The sequence below is a fragment of the Drosophila takahashii genome, unplaced genomic scaffold, assembly GCF_030179915.1.
Source record: "Drosophila takahashii strain IR98-3 E-12201 unplaced genomic scaffold, DtakHiC1v2 scaffold_189, whole genome shotgun sequence".
NCBI classification, from domain to species: Eukaryota; Metazoa; Arthropoda; class Insecta; order Diptera; family Drosophilidae; genus Drosophila; species Drosophila takahashii.
In genome coordinates, this window is record NW_027221687.1 from 677 (window position 1) to 23,600 (window position 22,924).

The 22,924-nt window shown below is 38.6% G+C and overlaps 3 non-coding genes and 1 pseudogene across 3 annotated transcripts; all 4 read right to left on the reverse strand.

Moving 5' to 3' along the window:
* Window positions 1-6,343: 6,343 nt before the first annotated feature.
* On the reverse strand, window positions 6,344-9,111 carry LOC138914415 (large subunit ribosomal RNA; annotated as a pseudogene).
* Window positions 9,112-9,509: 398 nt separating this feature from the next.
* LOC138914414 (5.8S ribosomal RNA) lies at window positions 9,510-9,688 on the reverse strand. The gene has a single exon (XR_011420267.1). It is a non-coding gene; the product is annotated as a 5.8S ribosomal RNA (ribosomal RNA).
* Window positions 9,689-10,311: 623 nt separating this feature from the next.
* On the reverse strand, window positions 10,312-12,306 carry LOC138914418 (small subunit ribosomal RNA). The gene has a single exon (XR_011420270.1). It is a non-coding gene; the product is annotated as a small subunit ribosomal RNA (ribosomal RNA).
* A 6,517-nt stretch (window positions 12,307-18,823) lies between these two features.
* On the reverse strand, window positions 18,824-22,777 carry LOC138914419 (large subunit ribosomal RNA). The gene has a single exon (XR_011420271.1). It is a non-coding gene; the product is annotated as a large subunit ribosomal RNA (ribosomal RNA).
* Between the last annotated feature and the right edge of the window lie 147 nt (window positions 22,778-22,924).

A 22,924-nucleotide genomic window follows, 5' to 3' on the forward strand; every position in this document is an offset into this window, starting at 1 on the left:
AGTCCAGCACGGATACGACCTTAGAGGCGTTCAGGCATAATCCAACGGACGTAGCGTCATACCACTGTTCGCTCGAACAAGTATTGTGCCATTGGTCCGTACCTGCGGTTCTCTCGTACTACGCAGGAATGCTGTCGCAACAACGTTTTGTCATTAGTAGGGTAAAATAACCTGTCTCACGACGGTCTAAACCCAGCTCACGTTCCCTTGCATGGGTGAACAATCCAACGCTTGGTGAATTTTGCTTCACAATGATAGGAAGAGCCGACATCGAAGGATCAAAAAGCGACGTCGCTATGAACGCTTGGCCGCCACAAGCCAGTTATCCCTATGGTAACTTTTCTGACACCTCTTGTTAAAAACTCTTTAAACCAAAAGGATCGATAGGCCGAGCTTTTGCTGTCCCTGTGTGTACTGAACACCGAGATCAAGTCAGCATTTGCCCTTTTGCTCTATGTGTGGTTTCTGTCCGCACTGAGCTGGCCTTGGGACACCTCCGTTATTATTTGAGAGATGTACCGCCCCAGTCAAACTCCCTACCTGGCAATGTCCTTGAATTGGATCATACCTGAGTAATTGGAGTTATACCAAATTTTCAAATCAAAAATACATAAATGCACCGTTTTATTAAAGAATTTGTTTGCGATTATATAACAAACTCGTGATACTTTGATCAAGAAGCTTGCATCAAAACCCAATACCATAAGATATAATAAATATATCCGTATAATGGCTAGGAAATGATACACGTTCCATTTAATCAAGTAAGTAAGGAAACAATAAGAGTAGTGGTATTTCATTGACGATACCAAACCGAAGTCTAATATCTCCCACTTATTCTACACCTCTTATGTCTCCTTACACTGCCAGATTAGAGTCAAGCTCAAAAGGGTCTTCTTTCCCCGCTAATTATTCCAAGCCCGTTCCCTTGGCTGTGGTTTCGCTAGATAGTAGATAGGGACAGGTGTCCATCGGATCCCTCCGAAGCTTATTTAACGTGGCGTGTTCCACACTGAAGGGATTACAACCACGGCACTCTTATACACCCACAAGTGAGTGTATAGTGCAATGTGTCTAGGTTAAGCGCCAGACCAACGCCCCGGACTAGAAGCTATAGCTATGTACATAGCAACCACCCCGGTAGCAATTCGAATGCTTACTTGTCGGGCAAGCATTCCCCCTTGCTGAGGAGCAGGATCTATCTAAATCCCTACTGATCTTTGGGTCACAGCACCCGAGTTGTATGACGCAACTCCACGTCGAGCCCGAAGGCTCTACCCGCGATATGGGTGTCAACCACAGCCACCACGATACTCCCACTAGGGGGCCGACCTCAATGAGCAGCCTTGGAACTGCTCAACCCGTGGTACCGAAATTACAGGCTCGGTAGGCCTCACCCCTTAAGCTCCGACAAGCTCGGATGGGGCACCCATGCCATATTAGTCGCCTCCTACGACAAGCTATGACAAGCTGTGGTAGAATTCTTCGCCGCTAGCCACACAGCAGGGGTGAGTTGGGCTAGAGCCCAGCGCCTGTGGTTCGCCTTCCATCCGTCGTAGCCATCCTTCGCCTTAAAAAGGCAGCATCCGCGAAAACTTCTAGGAGACGCATCCGTTCTGGGGTCTCTACTACTCCCGCGACGATCCATCTTCCTTGGTCCTGGACAATTCCGAGAGCATCGAGGTCACGCAATTCATTGTACAGCCGGCATTCACATAACACGTGAAGCCAGCTCTCGTCAACCTCCCCACATGAGCATGCGGTCGTGGTGCTGAGAGTCCTGTCGTGCAAGAATGCGTTTAGCGACCCGTGTCCTGTCAGTAAGAATCCGGCTTTTAGAGTAAAGACAAAGTCTTTCCTCTTGTAGACAAACGCTGCCTCTGGGAAGAATTCGCGAGTCACATGCCCGTGATCCGCGCTATCCCATCTGAGCTGCCACTCATTTAGCAGACGCTCGTCTAGCAGAGCCATCTTGTCCTTCCAGTTCATCCCGGTCATATCCAGTCCATGCAGCCAGTCGTTGGTATCCAGGGGGATTTCCTTCCGTAGTTTGAACTTCAAAGCAGACCGATGAGCGTCAAGATCCATTGGAGGAGCACCAGCAAGCACCTGCAGTGCCACGGTGGACACTGTGCGGCATACCGGTAGGCATCCCAAAAGGATGGTCCTCTGGCACGAGGTGAGGAGTTTTAGGGATTTACCCCTACTCACCGCCTTGTACCAGACCGAGGCACCAAAGAGTGCACATGGCATCATGAGTCCCCTATATATGGTCCTCTTTGCGCGGGAACTGAGTCCCCAATCGACTCGAAGCACCCGTGCTAGCCCCGCGGCGACTCCAGTCAGCCGATCTCGAATTGCCGAGATATGCGGGAGGAAACTCAACCGCTCGCCGACTAAGATGCCCAGGTACCGGTATTTTTCGACATACGGTAGGCTTGCTCCAGCAAAACGCACCGTTGGTCTCCTTCGTTGCGAAAGCTTCCCTTTCAGCAACATGATTGCCGTCTTGCTGGTGGACACGCTCACTCCAACTTCAGATCCCCAGGCTCCCACGATGCTCATCAACTGCTCGCCTTTTCGCTCCAGATCAGCACGGGAATTCCCGTCAACGAAAAGTAGCAAGTCATCTGCATACGCGCTCACAGCACAATGTGGCTCTAGGCGCTGAAGCAGCACATCCATCAGAAGGTTCCAAATGAATGGACCACTAATGGACCCTTGCGGGCAGCCCCGTGTAACCGAGACTGTGGCTGCTTCATACCTGCTGATGATGCTTGCCCTTCGGCCGGAGAAGTAGCTTTTCCACAAGCTTATCTCACGACAGCCGACGTCGACAAGCCGATCGAGCACTGCGCTCCACTCCACATTGTCGAATGCTCCCTTGAAATCGACAAAAATTCCAAGGACGTATTGCGACGTGGTGTTGTCAACTGTGGTTGTGGCATGCCTCCAGGCATCCTCCACGCAGCGTCCAGGCCGAAATCCAAATTGCCATCTGCAGCCATCCGGTAGCACATCCTTGAGTCGATTCACCATGAGTCCTTCGAGCACCTTTCCGAACACTGGCAAAAGGCATATGCCACGATAGGACGAAGGATCGCTCCTGTCCTTATCAGGCCCCTTTACCAGCGGTATCACTCTCGGGTGCTTCCACTCGTCAGGGAAGTATCCTTCCGAGAGGCATCGAGAGTACAGCGACGTCAGGTGCTCCGGAATGGCACGCCATACCTCCTTGACGATGCCACCCGTGATGCCATCCATACCCGGAGATCTCCGACTTTTCAGCCTGGAGACGCAGGTCGCCACCTCGAAGGATTCGAGAATTGGCGGGGCACCAGGGTGTACGTCCACGCGTGCAGTCGACTCCGCAACTGGAAAGAAGTGGCGAAGAAGCACGTTTGCGCAGTCGAGCCAATTTACGATAAGCGCGCCGTTCGACCGAAGACATCCGAGATCGGTTGTCTTCTTCCGGCCTCGGCATATTCGGTAGACGTGCCCCCATGGATCATCTTTGTGCCGTCCCACGAAGTCCCGCCAGTTTTGCTCCTTTGTCGTCAGGATAAGCTTCTTGTACTGGGCTGAAGCAAGCCTCAGACCAGCAACAAGTTGCACAGCATCATCGGTACCACTCCGACGAGCTTCCTGCAGCCTCCGCCTCAGTCTCCGAACCTCTTGGCGTTTGGTACTCAGTTCAGGATTCCACCATATTACTTTTCTCCTTTCTGCAGGCATCCTGCGCCCCATCACTCTGTCGCACACGTCCTGTACGGTAGAGCGGAGGGCAGACACTCGTTCGTCCAACGGCGATTCCTCCAGTTCCTCGAGACCTCTTGCTGCACTCCTTAGCTCCTCACCGAATCTTCGCCAACTTACATTGGAGAGTCTCCATTGCGGTACCGGAGCTAGGCTCTCAACGGCCCTATTGGGATCTGGAGTAACCTCAACAGTGATAATGTTGTGGTCACTGAGATCCCAGAAGTCGACTCTCCATTCGAACATAGCCCATGCTCGCGCTGCGTCGTTGGCGAAGGTCACGTCGATATCACTACTGGAGCGAATATTATCGAACGTGAACACCTGGCTGGCTGTGTTGAGCACACAGGCACCGCTTGCAATGATCCACTCGGTCAAGTGCTGTCCCCGTTCGCGACGATGACTATCTCCAGAGTTGGGTGGAGATTTACTAAACCACATGGGGGACACGGCGTTAGCATCTATTCCAAGGATTGTCGGTGTCGTGCTGGCCAGCAGCAGGACCGAATCCAGGTAGTCGGTGTAGGGCTCCAGAGCAGCTCTATGCCGGCAGTATGCGGAGGCCAGAAAGATAGTGCCGTATCTTCCCGTGACACTCACGCACACTCCGTACTCCGTCGTCAGGCTCTCGATGGGCATGCAGATGGCATTTGCATCATCCACTATGATTGCGGCTTTCCTCCTCTTGTCTGCGAAGACCCTCATCCCTCCAGGGAGTCCAGTCATTCTTCCAGCTGTGTCCACGTAGGGCTCCTGGACTAGTGCGAACAGGTGGCCAGCATCTCTCACCTGCTTGGCAAGCTCGATGAAAGCGCAACGGCCTTTGCCACAATTTGCTTGGATGAAGCTGAACATATTAATGTCTAGCTTGCACCCTTGCTATCACCGCGCCGTATATCGGGCAACCTCCCGAGAGCATATAATGTCCTGAGGGAAGCCCTTTATGCCGGCAGTTACGGCAATCCACCGGGTTACAACATTGTACCGCTTTGTGGCCATCCTGTCCGCACTGACGGCAGACCTGCTTCGTATACCTGCAGTTGTCAATCTTGTGGTCGAATCCCAGGCAATTATGGCAAGCGTAGGTGCGCACTTGCCGCCGACAGCGATAAGAGAACCACTTGATGTAAACTCTGCCACCATCTAGAAGGCTCAGCGCCTGGTCGTCTACTTCCAGTGTCACGTTAATTGTGGCACCGTTGGCAGTAGACCAGGGCTTTGTGGTCAAAACCACCGCTTTCTGAAACTGCTTCATCGACCAATCCTCAAAGTTTTTCTCTTTGAGTTCCAGCATAAATTCCTCGTGTCCTATGGTGGTGTCAACGTCTTGCACAATCACCCGAGGTTTTATAATCGGATTCCTCGACACCTTAAGGCCCACCTCAGCGAACTTTGCAGATGCGACAACTTTGGTCATTTCTGCTCGAGATGGCGTGCGAATAATAGCACCGCCTCTCTTCAGCTCACGCACCTCATGAACCCTAACGCCCAGGGCGGGCGCAACCTCCTTGCGGATTTTGTCCGCAATCTGCCTTCCCGAGAGGGTGGGATCGTCGCCGGCAACGACCGCTGACCACGTTTCGCGAATGTTCACGCTCCGTGGTGCGGCTACGGGGGGAGCAGGTTGGCCAACAAGATGCGCGCCTCTTGCAGCAGTAGTTGCATAGGAGGCAGCCGAGACGACCGGTGTTGGCGTTGGTTGTCTGCTTGCACGATCCTCGAGGACTCCAATGTGAATCATCATAGCACTGATAATCTCCTCATACCTGTTGAAATTATTCTGGATTTTTCCAGCCAGTTTTGAGCTGGTCGTCGAGGCAACCAATACTTTCGCGAACGAGGTCCGGATGTCCGCCAATTCTCGTGCTATGGCACCGCTTCCCATCTTTACCTTCTCCATGATGGAGACTACCGGAATATCTGGGGTAACAATGGGTGCAGTATCTGGGGCGTCAATAGTCGCAGCGGCGTTTTCAGCGGCGTTCAGAGCAGCATTCACAGGGTCAGCTGAACTTGCGGCAATCGCAGCAGCACTCGGCATCTCCATCCATAATGGCTCATTTTCTTCATCTAAAGACACTGGCGTGTCCTTTGTCCCACCAATAGCTGGAACCTTTGCCCGTGATGCATCTCTCGGCGGCCCCATACTGCGTTTTCCCCTAGCGCGCACGGTCCTTCCACGGGCTGAACTGCGGCTGCTCCCATGTTCACTCCCAGACTCGCTAACATCCATATTGGATGGAACCCCGACTCTATTTTGCTGATCTGGTATCCCAATCAGCTGATTTGCTGAAATTCCAATGCTCGAACCACTTATCAAAGTCACACACCTTTGTCCAATTTCCGTACCAAATATATGACAAATAGCAAAGTCACAATTACCTTTCAGACAACTGTCAAATAAAATATGCCTAAATGAGGCAAATATGAAAACAAAATTCACAAAATGAAAAACGCGAAATATCACTCAACCGCACAGTTTTTCATGCAGAAAAAACCGAAAACGTTTTCACAGGCAATAAACACGAATTTTGGTGCTAGTTTCAGCTATGTAGCTAACCGGGGACTGTTGTTTTTGAATTAACTAACGGAGCGCACGAAAACACACGTCTGCTCACTCGAGCAATCCAAAATCGACTGTGAGTAGATAGGGACAGTAGGAATCTCGTTAATCCATTCATGCGCGTCACTAATTAGATGACGAGGCATTTGGCTACCTTAAGAGAGTCATAGTTACTCCCGCCGTTGACCCGCGCTTACTTGAATTTCTTCACTTTGACATTCAGAGCACTGGGCAGAAATCACATTGTGTCAACACCCGCTAGGGCCATCACAATGCTTTGTTTTAATTAGACAGTCGGATTCCCCAAGTCCGTGCCAGTTCTGAATTGATTGTTAATTGATAATCGTTATAATTAATAAGAACTAATTGGTTTGACCCAATTAGTATTCTTAAAAATTTTAGCAAGAAAGTTCCACAATTGGCTACGTAACTAACTATCCGGGGAACAAGTAACTAACATAAATGCTAGAAACTCTATTTACCCAGAACGAGCACATAAACCATGTTATTGTTTCCCAATCAAGCCCGACTATCTCAATCTTCAGAGCCAATCCTTATCCCGAAGTTACGGATCTAATTTGCCGACTTCCCTTACCTACATTATTCTATCGACTAGAGACTCTTCACCTTGGAGACCAGCTGCGGATATTGGTACGGCCTGTTGAGAAGTTTGCGTGTCCCCACCATAAATTTTCAAGGTCCGAGGAGAAAATATCGACACAACAGTATATGTCATGCTCTTCTAGCCCATCTACCATATCTCTCTGCGAAAGACTTCCATGGTAGTACGGCTATAAAACAGAAAAGAAAACTCTTCCGATATCTCTCGACGGCTTCTTTATGGTCGTTCCTGTTGCCAGGATGAGCACGAGGCCCATATTTAATAACAAACGGATACTCAACAGGTTACGGAATTGGAACCGTATTCCCTTTCGTTCAAAATTATTCAAGTATATTATATTAGCTTGATTTGTATATATTGCGTTTTTGGTTTTACTTGAAAATTTTCGGCTTTCGCCTTGAACTTAGGACCGACTAACTCGTGATCAACCACTGTTCACACGAAACCCTTCTCCACTTCAGTCCTCCAAGGTCTCATTCGATTATTTGCTACTACCACCAAGATCTGTACCAATGGCAGCTCCATGCAGGCTTACGCCAAACACTTCTACGCATACCATTGTACCTTCCTACTCACTAAAGTTTCAAAATTTATATCACAAGTAATATAAATCATCTACTTTAGCGGTAATGTATAGGTATACAACTTAAGCGCCATCCATTTTAAGGGCTAGTTGCTTCGGCAGGTGAGTTGTTACACACTCCTTAGCGGATTTCGACTTCCATGATCACCGTCCTGCTGTTTTAAGCAACCAACGCCTTTCATGGTATCTGCATGAGTTGTTAATTTGGGCACCGTAACATTACGTTTGGTTCATCCCACAGCGCCAGTTCTGCTTACCAAAAGTGGCCCACTGGGCACATTATATCATAACCTTAAACTTCATATCAAGAAAGTTAAGGTTCTTACCCATTTAAAGTTTGAGAATAGGTTAAGATCGTTTCGACCCTAAGGCCTCTAATCATTCGCTTTACCAGATAAGATTATTTTATATAATATTAAAATGCACCAGCTATCCTGAGGGAAACTTCGGAAGGAACCAGCTACTAGATGGTTCGATTGGTCTTTCGCCCCTATACTCAATTCTGACAATCGATTTGCACGTCAGAACTGTTTCGGTCTTCCATCAGGGTTTCCCCTGACTTCAACCTGATCAAGTATAGTTCACCATCTTTCGGGTCACAGCATATATGCTCAAGGTACGTTCCAGTTAGAGGCATAAATAATATAAATATCATTATACATAACTATATAGAACGCCCCGGGATTGTGTTAATTAGCTATAAATAGTTAAAAAACTAATCCCATTATTAGTCAAGTTAATTACGCTATTAGGTTTATATCCCAATAACTTGCACATATGTTAGACTCCTTGGTCCGTGTTTCAAGACGGGTCCCGAAGGTATCCTGAATCTTTCGCATTGTTAATCCTACAAGTGCATATAATAAACACAAAAATCAATGATAATCATGCCATTATATAATTCCGAAAAATTAACGCACTGTATTCATATAAATCTATCAGCACTTTATCAAATTAATAACATTTATTCTGTGTTAAAATGCAAGCAATTTAATTTGAATAAACTATAAGTTATATTTTATGATAAATTTGGTATGCTAATAGATTACAATGTCCTTATATGGAAAAAATGCACACTATTATCATAATATTGTTTAAATATTACAATTTTAATGATGAATTTTCCATAACGGATATTCAGGTTCATCGGGCTTAACCTCTAAGCAGTTTCACGTACTGTTTAACTCTCTATTCAGAGTTCTTTTCAACTTTCCCTCACGGTACTTGTTTACTATCGGTCTCATGGTTATATTTAGTTTTAGATGGAGTTTACCACCCACTTAGTGCTGCACTATCAAGCAACACGACTCTTTGGAAACATCATCTAGTAATCATTAACGTTATACGGGCCTGGCACCCTCTATGGGTAAATGGCCTCATTTAAGAAGGACTTAAATCGTTAATTTCTCATACTAGAATATTGACGCTCCATACACTGCATCTCACATTTGCCATATAGACAAAGTGACTTAGTGCTGAACTGATTTCTTTTCGCTCGCCGCTACTAAGAAAATCCTTGTTAGTTTCTTTTCCTCCCCTAATTAATATGCTTAAATTCAGGGGGTAGTCCCATATGAGTTGAGGTTGTATATAACTTTTATTTGCAATTAATTCTTTATATATAATGATAAAACATTTTATTAAATTCGTTTAAAGCTGACGTATATATATATTAATGGCATTTATTTGTAACGAATTAACGAAGAATAATAATATTGTCAACGTTTTTCAGATTTCAAATCATTAATAAGAGACAATTCTAGATAATATTTTATGCTAGACATTTCTCAGTATTATTTGATTGAAAAAGAAAATATTCCTCTTCGTTTTTCTCAAAGTTTAATTACTATTGTGAGATAATGTTTTTCATATATTTGTTAATATTATGAATAAAATAATTAAATTATTTTTATCCAATAATATACCATATGCTTATAAAATTTTATTATAAAATTTGTATAAACAACTTAATTAGCATAGTCTTACAACCCTCAACCATATGTAGTCCAAGCAGCACTATAAAATTAATTAAAGTACATAACAGCATGGACTGCGATATGCGTTCAAAATGTCGATGTTCATGTGTCCTGCAGTTCACACGATGACGCACAGTTTGCTGCGTTCTTCATCGACCCATGAGCCGAGTGATCCACCGCTTAGAGTTTTATAATATTGGTTTTAAATTTGGTCAAATATGTTTTTATTGAAAGAAATTAAAAATACACCATTTTACTGGCATATATCAATTCCTTCAATAAATGTATTTATATACCTAAAATAAATGCTGCGAAATGTCTTAGTTTTATATAAACAATATATATCAAAGTATTATTTGTAATGGCATTTGTTTGTTAATATATATTGATAATTTTATATAAAACATTAACCTGAAACCAGGTACAACATTGTATATTTTAGGTTGTTGCATTATCCAATGTATGATCATCATCAAATTAGTTGGCCAATACATCTCGCAACGCGTGTATATTATGGTCCATATACACACAAAAGTTTATAATAAATATATAAAATATATTTTATTATATTAATAATTCGATTTGCTTGTTCGAATTTTATGTTTGTTTCTATTTAATTTATTTGTAATAATATTATATTATTACAATATTTCGATTTGCTTGTTCGAAATTTATTTGATCTTTTACTTTTAAGATCATATTTTTGGTATAATTATTATTATAATTATTATGTATATATATATATATATTGGTAATTTGTATTAAATTTGTATTAACAAATTTTTTTATTAACGGTAAGGATATTATACAATAATGATCCTTCCGCAGGTTCACCTACGGAAACCTTGTTACGACTTTTACTTCCTCTAAATAATCAAGTTCGGTCAACTTTTGCGAAACAACCGTAACACACAAGGCGTCACAGTGATCACGTCCGGAGACCTCACTAAATAATTCAATCGGTAGTAGCGACGGGCGGTGTGTACAAAGGGCAGGGACGTAATCAATGCGAGTTAATGACTCACACTTACTGGGAATTCCAAGTTCATGTGAACAGTTTCAGTTCACAATCCCAAGCATGAAAGTGGTTCAGCGGTTTACCCGGACCTCTCGGTCTAGGAAATACACGTTGATACTTTCATTGTAGCGCGCGTGCAGCCCAGGACATCTAAGGGCATCACAGACCTGTTATTGCTCAATCTCATTATTGCTAGACGCAATTTGTCCATTTAAGAAGCTAGTGTCCTTATAATGGGACAAACCAACAGGTACGGCTCCACTTATATAAACACATTCAAACACAATAAACATTTTACTGCCACCATGAATGAAGGCTATATAAGCTTCAACACCATAATCCTGAAGATATCTATTTAATATATTTGAGTCTCGTTCGTTATCGGAATTAACCAGACAAATCACTCCACGAACTAAGAACGGCCATGCACCACCACCCATAGATTCGAGAAAGAGCTATCAATCTGTCTTACACACTTATGTTCGGACCTGGTAAGTTTTCCCGTGTTGAGTCAAATTAAGCCGCAGGCTCCACTCCTGGTGGTGCCCTTCCGTCAATTCCTTTAAGTTTCAGCTTTGCAACCATACTTCCCCCGGAGCCCAAAAGCTTTGGTTTCCCGGGAAGCGACTGAGAGAGCCATAAAAGTAGCTACACCCAATTGCTAGCTGGCATCGTTTATGGTTAGAACTAGGGCGGTATCTGATCGCCTTCGAACCTCTAACTTTCGTTCTTGATTAATGAAAACATCTTTGGCAAATGCTTTCGCTTAAGTTAGTCTTACGACGGTCCAAGAATTTCACCTCTCGCGTCGTAATACTAATGCCCCCAAACTGCTTCTATTAATCATTACCTCTTGATCTGAAAACCAATGAAAGCAGAACAGAGGTCTTATTTCATTATCCCATGCACAGAATATTCAGGCATTTGAAGCCTGCTTTAAGCACTCTAATTTGTTCAAAGTAATTGTACCGGCCCACAATAACACTCGTTTAAGAGCACTAATGCAGGTTTTTAAATAGGAGGAACATATGAAAAAATACAAGTATTTAAACACATATAAGAACTCCACCGGTAATACGCTTACATACATAAAGGTATAGTACTAACCACAATTGTAAGTTGTACTACCCGTATGAAGCACAAGTTCAACTACGAACGTTTTAACCGCAACAACTTTAATATACGCTATTGGAGCTGGAATTACCGCGGCTGCTGGCACCAGACTTGCCCTCCAATTGGTCCTTGTTAAAGGATTTAAAGTGTACTCATTCCAATTACAGGGCCTCGGATATGAGTCCTGTATTGTTATTTTTCGTCACTACCTCCCCGAGCTGGGAGTGGGTAATTTACGCGCCTGCTGCCTTCCTTAGATGTGGTAGCCGTTTCTCAGGCTCCCTCTCCGGAATCGAACCCTGATTCCCCGTTACCCGTTGCAACCATGGTAGTCCTAGATACTACCATCAAAAGTTGATAGGGCAGACATTTGAAAGATCTGTCGTCGGTACAAGACCATACGATCTGCATGTTATCTAGAGTTCAACCAATATAACGATCTTGCGATCGCTTGGTTTTAGCCTAATAAAAGCACATGTCCCATAAGGTTCATGTTTTAATTGCATGTATTAGCTCTAGAATTACCACAGTTATCCAAGTAACTGTTAACGATCTAAGGAACCATAACTGATATAATGAGCCTTTTGCGGTTTCACTTTTAATTCGTGTGTACTTAGACATGCATGGCTTAATCTTTGAGACAAGCATATAACTACTGGCAGGATCAACCAGAATAATGTTTTCGTTCATATTTCATTCATATTTTTTGAATAGAAATTAGTAATATAAATATAATAGATTTTATTTCCATTTTATATGTTCGGTTTTTCTTAAATATTGATTTTAATTCAATATTTTTTTTTTGCTTTGTGAAATAATTCTATTTTAATTCGAATACGGCCATTTTTATATGGCATTCGTATACGTTCTTTAATTTTTACTTGTTTCGCCACTAATATAACAAGTTTATAATTGATGTTAAAGAAAAAGTACAACTTTTTTATAACACAATTTTCAATATATATTGTTCTTTCTATAAGTTTTTATTATATTATATATACATATTTCATTCTAAAATATCATTTTTGTTCAACATACATAATTATTGTATCCACACATGTACAATTTTTGTTTAACCAATATAAATATTGAGTTAAATCATTTGCATTTTGATGATAAATTTAAAATTTATCTTTTCCATATAACTCTCTGGTAATATATGATATAAAACCGAGCGCATATGAAATTATTTTGATCACTAATATTGCAATTATATTTTATTATAATGCTTTTTGTAAACACATTGTACCGGCAAGCGATACTCTGTGCCCAAACGACAGGGGATATAATAATTTAATATAAATTATCATATATACCTGCCACCAAAGATTAACGATAAAAGTCGGAAACAATTTGTTATTCTATATATAATAGAAACTTGACCTCTGTTTCACCTTATTATCATGGGTTTATAATATTAACCGCGTAGCCAAGTCTTAATTTCATTTAAGAAACAAATTTATACGGATAATATTTTGATTTTAATATATGTTGTTCTATTGATAACAAAAGTATATATTATAATATATTTTGTTCAATAGTAGATGGACTACTTACTGTACCATCCTTATTTTTTATTATTATTGATATACATTATATTGACAACAGCATATGATATTCATATGGTTTGTTCAATAATTAATTGGTGGACAACCACTGACCATCCTATAGTAGTTTTTGGCCACGACGTCTAAATATCGAAATTATTTAATTCCGTTTGCCACCCATACGATAGATATTAACTATCTATAATAATAATGTGTACGCATAAAATATTATATGTATATATATAGACCAACAGACAAGCACTTCACCCTATAGTAGTTTTTGGCCACGACGTCTATATATCGGGCATATTTAATTCTCTTTGCCACCCAACCAAAGATATTCACTTTTTTATATAAAGTATTATTTGATCATATTAATATAACCAATTATTTCTGCCATATTCATATAATTTCTTTATGAATTATTTTTTGGTCATATCCATATAATCTATATGCCGTATCCATATAATGAATACGGCATATCCATACAACTAGCCATATTTGTATGTCAATGTATATTTTATTATACATTTTTTTTCTTTATACATATAATATGGTATTTCCATATCGCTATAATTGAATTATATGTATAAGATATCATTTATATATAGCATTGCCAAAATAATATGATAAACATAAATTTTGAACAATACGGCCGGTCGGCGAGCACTGCCTCCCTATATATGTTTTTGGCCACGACGTCTAAATATTGGGTATTTTTCGTACTGCGGCCCCGGTGTATGTAAATTGGGCATATTTCGTACTGATGCCAACATATCTATATGACTCATTATTTTCTTCCATATCAATATAACTTCTTTTATTTCCATATTCAAGTAATTTCTTTATTTGCCATATCAATATAAAATATTTTTTGGTCATATTTATATAATCTATATGCCGTATCCATATAATGAATACGGCATATCCATACAACTAGCCATATTTGTATGTCAATGTATATTTTATTATACATTTTTTTTCTTTATACATATAATATGGTATTTCCATATCGCTATAATTGAATTATATGTATAAGATATCATTTATATATAGCATTGCCAAAATAATATGATAAACATAAATTTTGAACAATACGGCCGGTCGGCGAGCACTGCCTCCCTATATATGTTTTTGGCCACGACGTCTAAATATTGGGTATTTTTCGTACTGCGGCCCCGGTGTATGTAAATTGGGCATATTTCGTACTGATGCCAACATATCTATATGACTCATTATTTTCTTCCATATCAATATAACTTCTTTTATTTCCATATTCAAGTAATTTCTTTATTTGCCATATCAATATAAAATATTTTTTGGTCATATTTATATAATCTATATGCCGTATCCATATAATGAATACGGCATATCCATACAACTAGCCATATTTGTATGTCAATGTATATTTTATTATACATTTTTTTTCTTTATACATATAATATGGTATTTCCATATCGCTATAATTGAATTATATGTATAAGATATCATTTATATATAGCATTGCCAAAATAATATGATAAACATAAATTTTGAACAATACGGCCGGTCGGCGAGCACTGCCTCCCTATATATGTTTTTGGCCACGACGTCTAAATATTGGGTATTTTTCGTACTGCGGCCCCGGTGTATGTAAATTGGGCATATTTCGTACTGATGCCAACATATCTATATGACTCATTATTTTCTTCCATATCAATATAACTTCTTTTATTTCCATATTCAAGTAATTTCTTTATTTGCCATATCAATATAAAATATTTTTTGGTCATATTTATATAATCTATATGCCGTATCCATATAATGAATACGGCATATCCATACAACTAGCCATATTTGTATCTCAATGTATATTTTATTATACATTTTTTTTCTTTATACATATAATATGGTATTTCCATATCGCTATAATTGAATTATATGTATAAGATATCATTTATATATAGCATTGCCAAAATAATATGATAAACATAAATTTTGAACAATACGGCCGGTCGGCGAGCACTGCCTCCCTATATATGTTTTTGGCCACGACGTCTAAATATTGGGTATTTTTCGTACTGCGGCCCCGGTGTATGTAAATTGGGCATATTTCGTACTGATGCCAACATATCTATATGACTCATTATTTTCTTCCATATCAATATAACTTCTTTTATTTCCATATTCAAGTAATTTCTTTATTTGCCATATCAATATAAAATATTTTTTGGTCATATTTATATAATCTATATGCCGTATCCATATAATGAATACGGCATATCCATACAACTAGCCATATTTGTATGTCAATGTATATTTTATTATACATTTTTTTTCTTTATACATATAATATGGTATTTCCATATCGCTATAATTGAATTATATGTATAAGATATCATTTATATATAGCATTGCCAAAATAATATGATAAACATAAATTTTGAACAATACGGCCGGTCGGCGAGCACTGCCTCCCTATATATGTTTTTGGCCACGACGTCTAAATATTGGGTATTTTTCGTACTGCGGCCCCGGTGTATGTAAATTGGGCATATTTCGTACTGATGCCAACATATCTATATGACTCATTATTTTCTTCCATATCAATATAACTTCTTTTATTTCCATATTCAAGTAATTTCTTTATTTGCCATATCAATATAAAATATTTTTTGGTCATATTTATATAATCTATATGCCGTATCCATATAATGAATACGGCATATCCATACAACTAGCCATATTTGTATGTCAATGTATATTTTATTATACATTTTTTTTCTTTATACATATAATATGGTATTTCCATATCGCTATAATTGAATTATATGTATAAGATATCATTTATATATAGCATTGCCAAAATAATATGATAAACATAAATTTTGAACAATACGGCCGGTCGGCGAGCACTGCCTCCCTATATATGTTTTTGGCCACGACGTCTAAATATTGGGTATTTTTCGTACTGCGGCCCCGGTGTATGTAAATTGGGCATATTTCGTACTGATGCCAACATATCTATATGACTCATTATTTTCTTCCATATCAATATAACTTCTTTTATTTCCATATTCAAGTAATTTCTTTATTTGCCATATCAATATAAAATATTTTTTGGTCATATTTATATAATCTATATGCCGTATCCATATAATGAATACGGCATATCCATACAACTAGCCATATTTGTATGTCAATGTATATTTTATTATACATTTTTTTTCTTTATACATATAATATGGTATTTCCATATCGCTATAATTGAATTATATGTATAAGATATCATTTATATATAGCATTGCCAAAATAATATGAAAAACATAAATTTTGAACAATACAACCGGTCGGCGAGCACTGCCTCCCTATATATGTTTTTGGCCACGACGTCTAAATATTGGGTATTTATCGTACTGCGGCTCCGGTGTATGTAAATTGGGCATATTTCGTACTGATGCCACCATATCCATATAACTTATTTTTTGTTCTATATCTATATAATTAATTTTTTCCATACCTATAACTATTAAACTAATTTTTTTCCATATCCATACTTGAACTTATTATTTTTCCCATATCCATATAACTCGTTTTTTCCATATCCACACTAGAATTAGTATTTACCCCATAGCCATATAAACCATATTTACCATATCAATATAAATAATATTTTTCCATATTCATACTAGAACTTATTATTTCTTTAATATTCATATAACTCAATATTTTTTCATATCCATACTAGAACTTATTCTTTTTCCCATATCCATACTAGAACTTATAAATTTTCCCATATTCATATAACTAATTTTTTTCATATCCATACTAGAACATTATATTTTTGCCATATCTATATAACTCATTTTATTCCATATCCATACTAGAACTTATTATTTCTTTAATATCCATATAACTTAATATTTTTCCATATCCATACCAGAACTTTTTATTTTTCCCATATCCATAGAACTAATTTTTTTCATATCCATACTAGAACCTAATTTTCTTCCTATATCCATATAACTTATTATTTACTATTACAATATAATTAATTTTTTCCATATCCATACTAGAGCTTATTATCTCTTCAATATCCATAAAACTCAATATTTTTTCATATCCATACTAGAACTGATTATTTTTCCCATATCCATACTAGAACTCAGTATTCTTCCCATATCCATACTACAACTTAGTATTTTTCCCATATGCATATAACTCATTATTTAGCATATCAATATAACTAATTTTTTTCCATATCCATACTAGAACTTATTATTTCTTTAATATCCATATAACTCAATATTTTTTTATATCCATACTAGAACTTATTATTTTTCCCATATCCATACTAGAACTTATAAATTTTCCCATATTCATATAACTAATTTTTTTCATATCCATACTAGAACATTAAATTTTTTGCCATATCTATATAACTCATTTTATTCCATATCCATACTAGAACTTATTATTTCTTTAATATCCATATAACTCAATATTTTTTCATATCCATACTAGAACTTATCATTTTTCCCATATTCATATAACTCATTTTTCCATATCCATACTAGAACTCTGTATTCTTTTCCATATCCATATAACTCATTTTTTTTTTCATATCCATACTAGAACTTATTATTTTTCCCATATCCACATAACTCATTTTTTTCATATCCATACTAGAACTTGTTATTTTTCCCATATCCATATAACTCATTTTTTTTCATATCCATACTAGAACTTAATATTATTTTCATATCCATATAACTCATGTTTGGACTTGGAATATTTTTATACACGTCACTAATAGGATGACGATTCAGTTGGCTACCTTAAGAGGTACATATACTTGCATATGTCTCTTACTTGTATGTTCGGACTTAGAATATTTTTATACACGTCACTAATAGGATGACGATTCAGTTGGCTACCTTAAGAGGTACATATACTTGCATATGTCTCTTACTTGTATGTTCGGACTTAGAATATTTTTATACACGTCACTAATAGGATGACGATTCAGTTGGCTACCTTAAGAGGTACATATACTTGCATATGTCTCTTATTTGCATGTTCGGACTTAGAATATTTTTATACGCGTCACTAATAGGATGACGATTCAGTTGGCTACCTTAAGAGGTACATATACTTGCATATGTCTCTTACTTGTATGTTCGGACTTAGAATATTTTATACACGTCACTAATAGGATGACGATTCAGTTGGCTACCTTAAGAGGTACATATACTTGCATATGTCTCTTACTTGTATGTTCGGACTTAGAATATTTTTATACACGTCACTAATAGGATGACGATTCAGTTGGCTACCTTAAGAGGTACATATACTTGCATATGTCTCTTACTTGTATGTTCGGACTTAGAATATTTGTATACACGTCACTAATAGGATGACGATTCAGTTGGCTACCTTAAGAAGTACATATACTTGCATATGTCTCTTATTTGCATGTTCGGACTTAGAATATTTTTATACGCGTCACTAATAGGATGACGATACATATGGCTACCATTGTTAAATATATTTAAATAAAATTTATTTAAATATAATTATTATTTATATATATATATTTTATATATATATATATTCTGACTTAAAAAAGCCAAACAAAATAAACACAATTAAATTTATGTTTATTATCGAATCATCAAGCAAAGGATAAGCTTCAGTGGATCGCAGTATGGCAGCTGCTCAACCACTTACAACACCTTGCCTGTTACAAAAGTCGTTTACAATTGATTCTAGGCTTTGTCATTGTATTAAATAATGCTTTTATATGTAACTAGCGCGGCATCAGGTGATCGAAGATCCTCCCAATTTACTATGTTACAAATTACATTGGCATCACATCCATTGTCGTTTATAAAGTAAATTATAAACTTTAAATGGTTTAGAAGCCATACAATGCAAATTGCCCCTTATTTATCATTGCAGTCCAGCACGGATACGACCTTAGAGGCGTTCAGGCATAATCCAACGGACGTAGCGTCATACCACTGTTCGCTCGAACAAGTATTGTGCCATTGGTCCGTACCTGCGGTTCCTCTCGTACTACGCAGGAATGCTGTCGCAACAACGTTTTGTCATTAGTAGGGTAAAACTAACCTGTCTCACGACGGTCTAAACCCAGCTCACGTTCCCTTGCATGGGTGAACAATCCAACGCTTGGTGAATTTTGCTTCACAATGATAGGAAGAGCCGACATCGAAGGATCAAAAAGCGACGTCGCTATGAACGCTTGGCCGCCACAAGCCAGTTATCCCTATGGTAACTTTTCTGACACCTCTTGTTAAAAACTCTTTAAACCAAAAGGATCGATAGGCCGAGCTTTTGCTGTCCCTGTGTGTACTGAACACCGAGATCAAGTCAGCATTTGCCCTTTTGCTCTATGTGTGGTTTCTGTCCGCACTGAGCTGGCCTTGGGACACCTCCGTTATTATTTGAGAGATGTACCGCCCCAGTCAAACTCCCTACCTGGCAATGTCCTTGAATTGGATCATACCTGAGTAATTGGAGTTATACCAAATTTTCAAATCAAAAATACATAAATGCACCGTTTTATTAAAGAATTTGTTTGCGATTATATAACAAACTCGTGATACTTTGATCAAGAAGCTTGCATCAAAACCCAATACCATAAGATATAATAAATATATCCGTATAATGGCTAGGAAATGATACACGTTCCATTTAATCAAGTAAGTAAGGAAACAATAAGAGTAGTGGTATTTCATTGACGATACCAAACCGAAGTCTAATATCTCCCACTTATTCTACACCTCTTATGTCTCCTTACACTGCCAGATTAGAGTCAAGCTCAAAAGGGTCTTCTTTCCCCGCTAATTATTCCAAGCCCGTTCCCTTGGCTGTGGTTTCGCTAGATAGTAGATAGGGACAGTAGGAATCTCGTTAATCCATTCATGCGCGTCACTAATTAGATGACGAGGCATTTGGCTACCTTAAGAGAGTCATAGTTACTCCCGCCGTTGACCCGCGCTTACTTGAATTTCTTCACTTTGACATTCAGAGCACTGGGCAGAAATCACATTGTGTCAACACCCGCTAGGGCCATCACAATGCTTTGTTTTAATTAGACAGTCGGATTCCCCAAGTCCGTGCCAGTTCTGAATTGATTGTTAATTGATAATCGTTATAATTAATAAGAACTAATTGGTTTGACCCAATTAGTATTCTTAAAAATTTTAGCAAGAAAGTTCCACAATTGGCTACGTAACTAACTATCCGGGGAACAAGTAACTAACATAAATGCTAGAAACTCTATTTACCCAGAACGAGCACATAAACCATGTTATTGTTTCCCAATCAAGCCCGACTATCTCAATCTTCAGAGCCAATCCTTATCCCGAAGTTACGGATCTAATTTGCCGACTTCCCTTACCTACATTATTCTATCGACTAGAGACTCTTCACCTTGGAGACCAGCTGCGGATATTGGTACGGCCTGTTGAGAAGTTTGCGTGTCCCCATAAATTTTCAAGGTCCGAGGAGAAAATATCGACACAACAGTATATGTCATGCTCTTCTAGCCCATCTACCATATCTCTCTGCGAAAGACTTCCATGGTAGTACGGCTATAAAACAGAAAAGAAAACTCTTCCGATATCTCTCGACGGCTTCTTTATGGTCGTTCCTGTTGCCAGGATGAGCACGAGGCCCATATTTAATAACAAACGGATACTCAACAGGTTACGGAATTGGAACCGTATTCCCTTTCGTTCAAAATTATTCAAGTATATTATATTAGCTTGATTTGTATATATTGCGTTTTTGGTTTTACTTGAAAATTTTCGGCTTTCGCCTTGAACTTAGGACCGACTAACTCGTGATCAACCACTGTTCACACGAAACCCTTCTCCACTTCAGTCCTCCAAGGTCTCATTCGATTATTTGCTACTACCACCAAGATCTGTACCAATGGCAGCTCCATGCAGGCTTACGCCAAACACTTCTACGCATACCATTGTACCTTCCTACTCACTAAAGTTTCAAAATTTATATCACAAGTAATATAAATCATCTACTTTAGCGGTAATGTATAGGTATACAACTTAAGCGCCATCCATTTTAAGGGCTAGTTGCTTCGGCAGGTGAGTTGTTACACACTCCTTAGCGGATTTCGACTTCCATGATCACCGTCCTGCTGTTTTAAGCAACCAACGCCTTTCATGGTATCTGCATGAGTTGTTAATTTGGGCACCGTAACATTACGTTTGGTTCATCCCACAGCGCCAGTTCTGCTTACCAAAAGTGGCCCACTGGGCACATTATATCATAACCTTAAACTTCATATCAAGAAAGTTAAGGTTCTTACCCATTTAAAGTTTGAGAATAGGTTAAGATCGTTTCGACCCTAAGGCCTCTAATCATTCGCTTTACCAGATAAGATTATTTTATATAATATTAAAATGCACCAGCTATCCTGAGGGAAACTTCGGAAGGAACCAGCTACTAGATGGTTCGATTGGTCTTTCGCCCCTATACTCAATTCTGACAATCGATTTGCACGTCAGAACTGTTTCGGTCTTCCATCAGGGTTTCCCCTGACTTCAACCTGATCAAGTATAGTTCACCATCTTTCGGGTCACAGCATATATGCTCAAGGTACGTTCCAGTTAGAGGCATAAATAATATAAATATCATTATACATAACTATATAGAACGCCCCGGGATTGTGTTAATTAGCTATAAATAGTTAAAAAACTAATCCCATTATTAGTCAAGTTAATTACGCTATTAGGTTTATATCCCAATAACTTGCACATATGTTAGACTCCTTGGTCCGTGTTTCAAGACGGGTCCCGAAGGTATCCTGAATCTTTCGCATTGTTAATCCTACAAGTGCATATAATAAACACAAAAATCAATGATAATCATGCCATTATATAATTCCGAAAAATTAACGCACTGTATTCATATAAATCTATCAGCACTTTATCAAATTAATAACATTTATTCTGTGTTAAAATGCAAGCAATTTAATTTGAATAAACTATAAGTTATATTTTATGATAAATTTGGTATGCTAATAGATTACAATGTCCTTATATGGAAAAAATGCACACTATTATCATAATATTGTTTAAATATTACAATTTTAATGATGAATTTTCCATAACGGATATTCAGGTTCATCGGGCTTAACCTCTAAGCAGTTTCACGTACTGTTTAACTCTCTATTCAGAGTTCTTTTCAACTTTCCCTCACGGTACTTGTTTACTATCGGTCTCATGGTTATATTTAGTTTTAGATGGAGTTTACCACCCACTTAGTGCTGCACTATCAAGCAACACGACTCTTTGGAAACATCATCTAGTAATCATTAACGTTATACGGGCCTGGCACCCTCTATGGGTAAATGGCCTCATTTAAGAAGGACTTAAATCGTTAATTTCTCATACTAGAATATTGACGCTCCATACACTGCATCTCACATTTGCCATATAGACAAAGTGACTTAGTGCTGAACTGATTTCTTTTCGCTCGCCGCTACTAAGAAAATCCTTGTTAGTTTCTTTTCCTCCCCTAATTAATATGCTTAAATTCAGGGGGTAGTCCCATATGAGTTGAGGTTGTATATAACTTTTATTTGCAATTAATTCTTTATATATAATGATAAAACATTTTATTAAATTCGTTTAAAGCTGACGTATATATATATTAATGGCATTTATTTGTAACGAATTAACGAAGAATAATAATATTGTCAACGTTTTTCATAT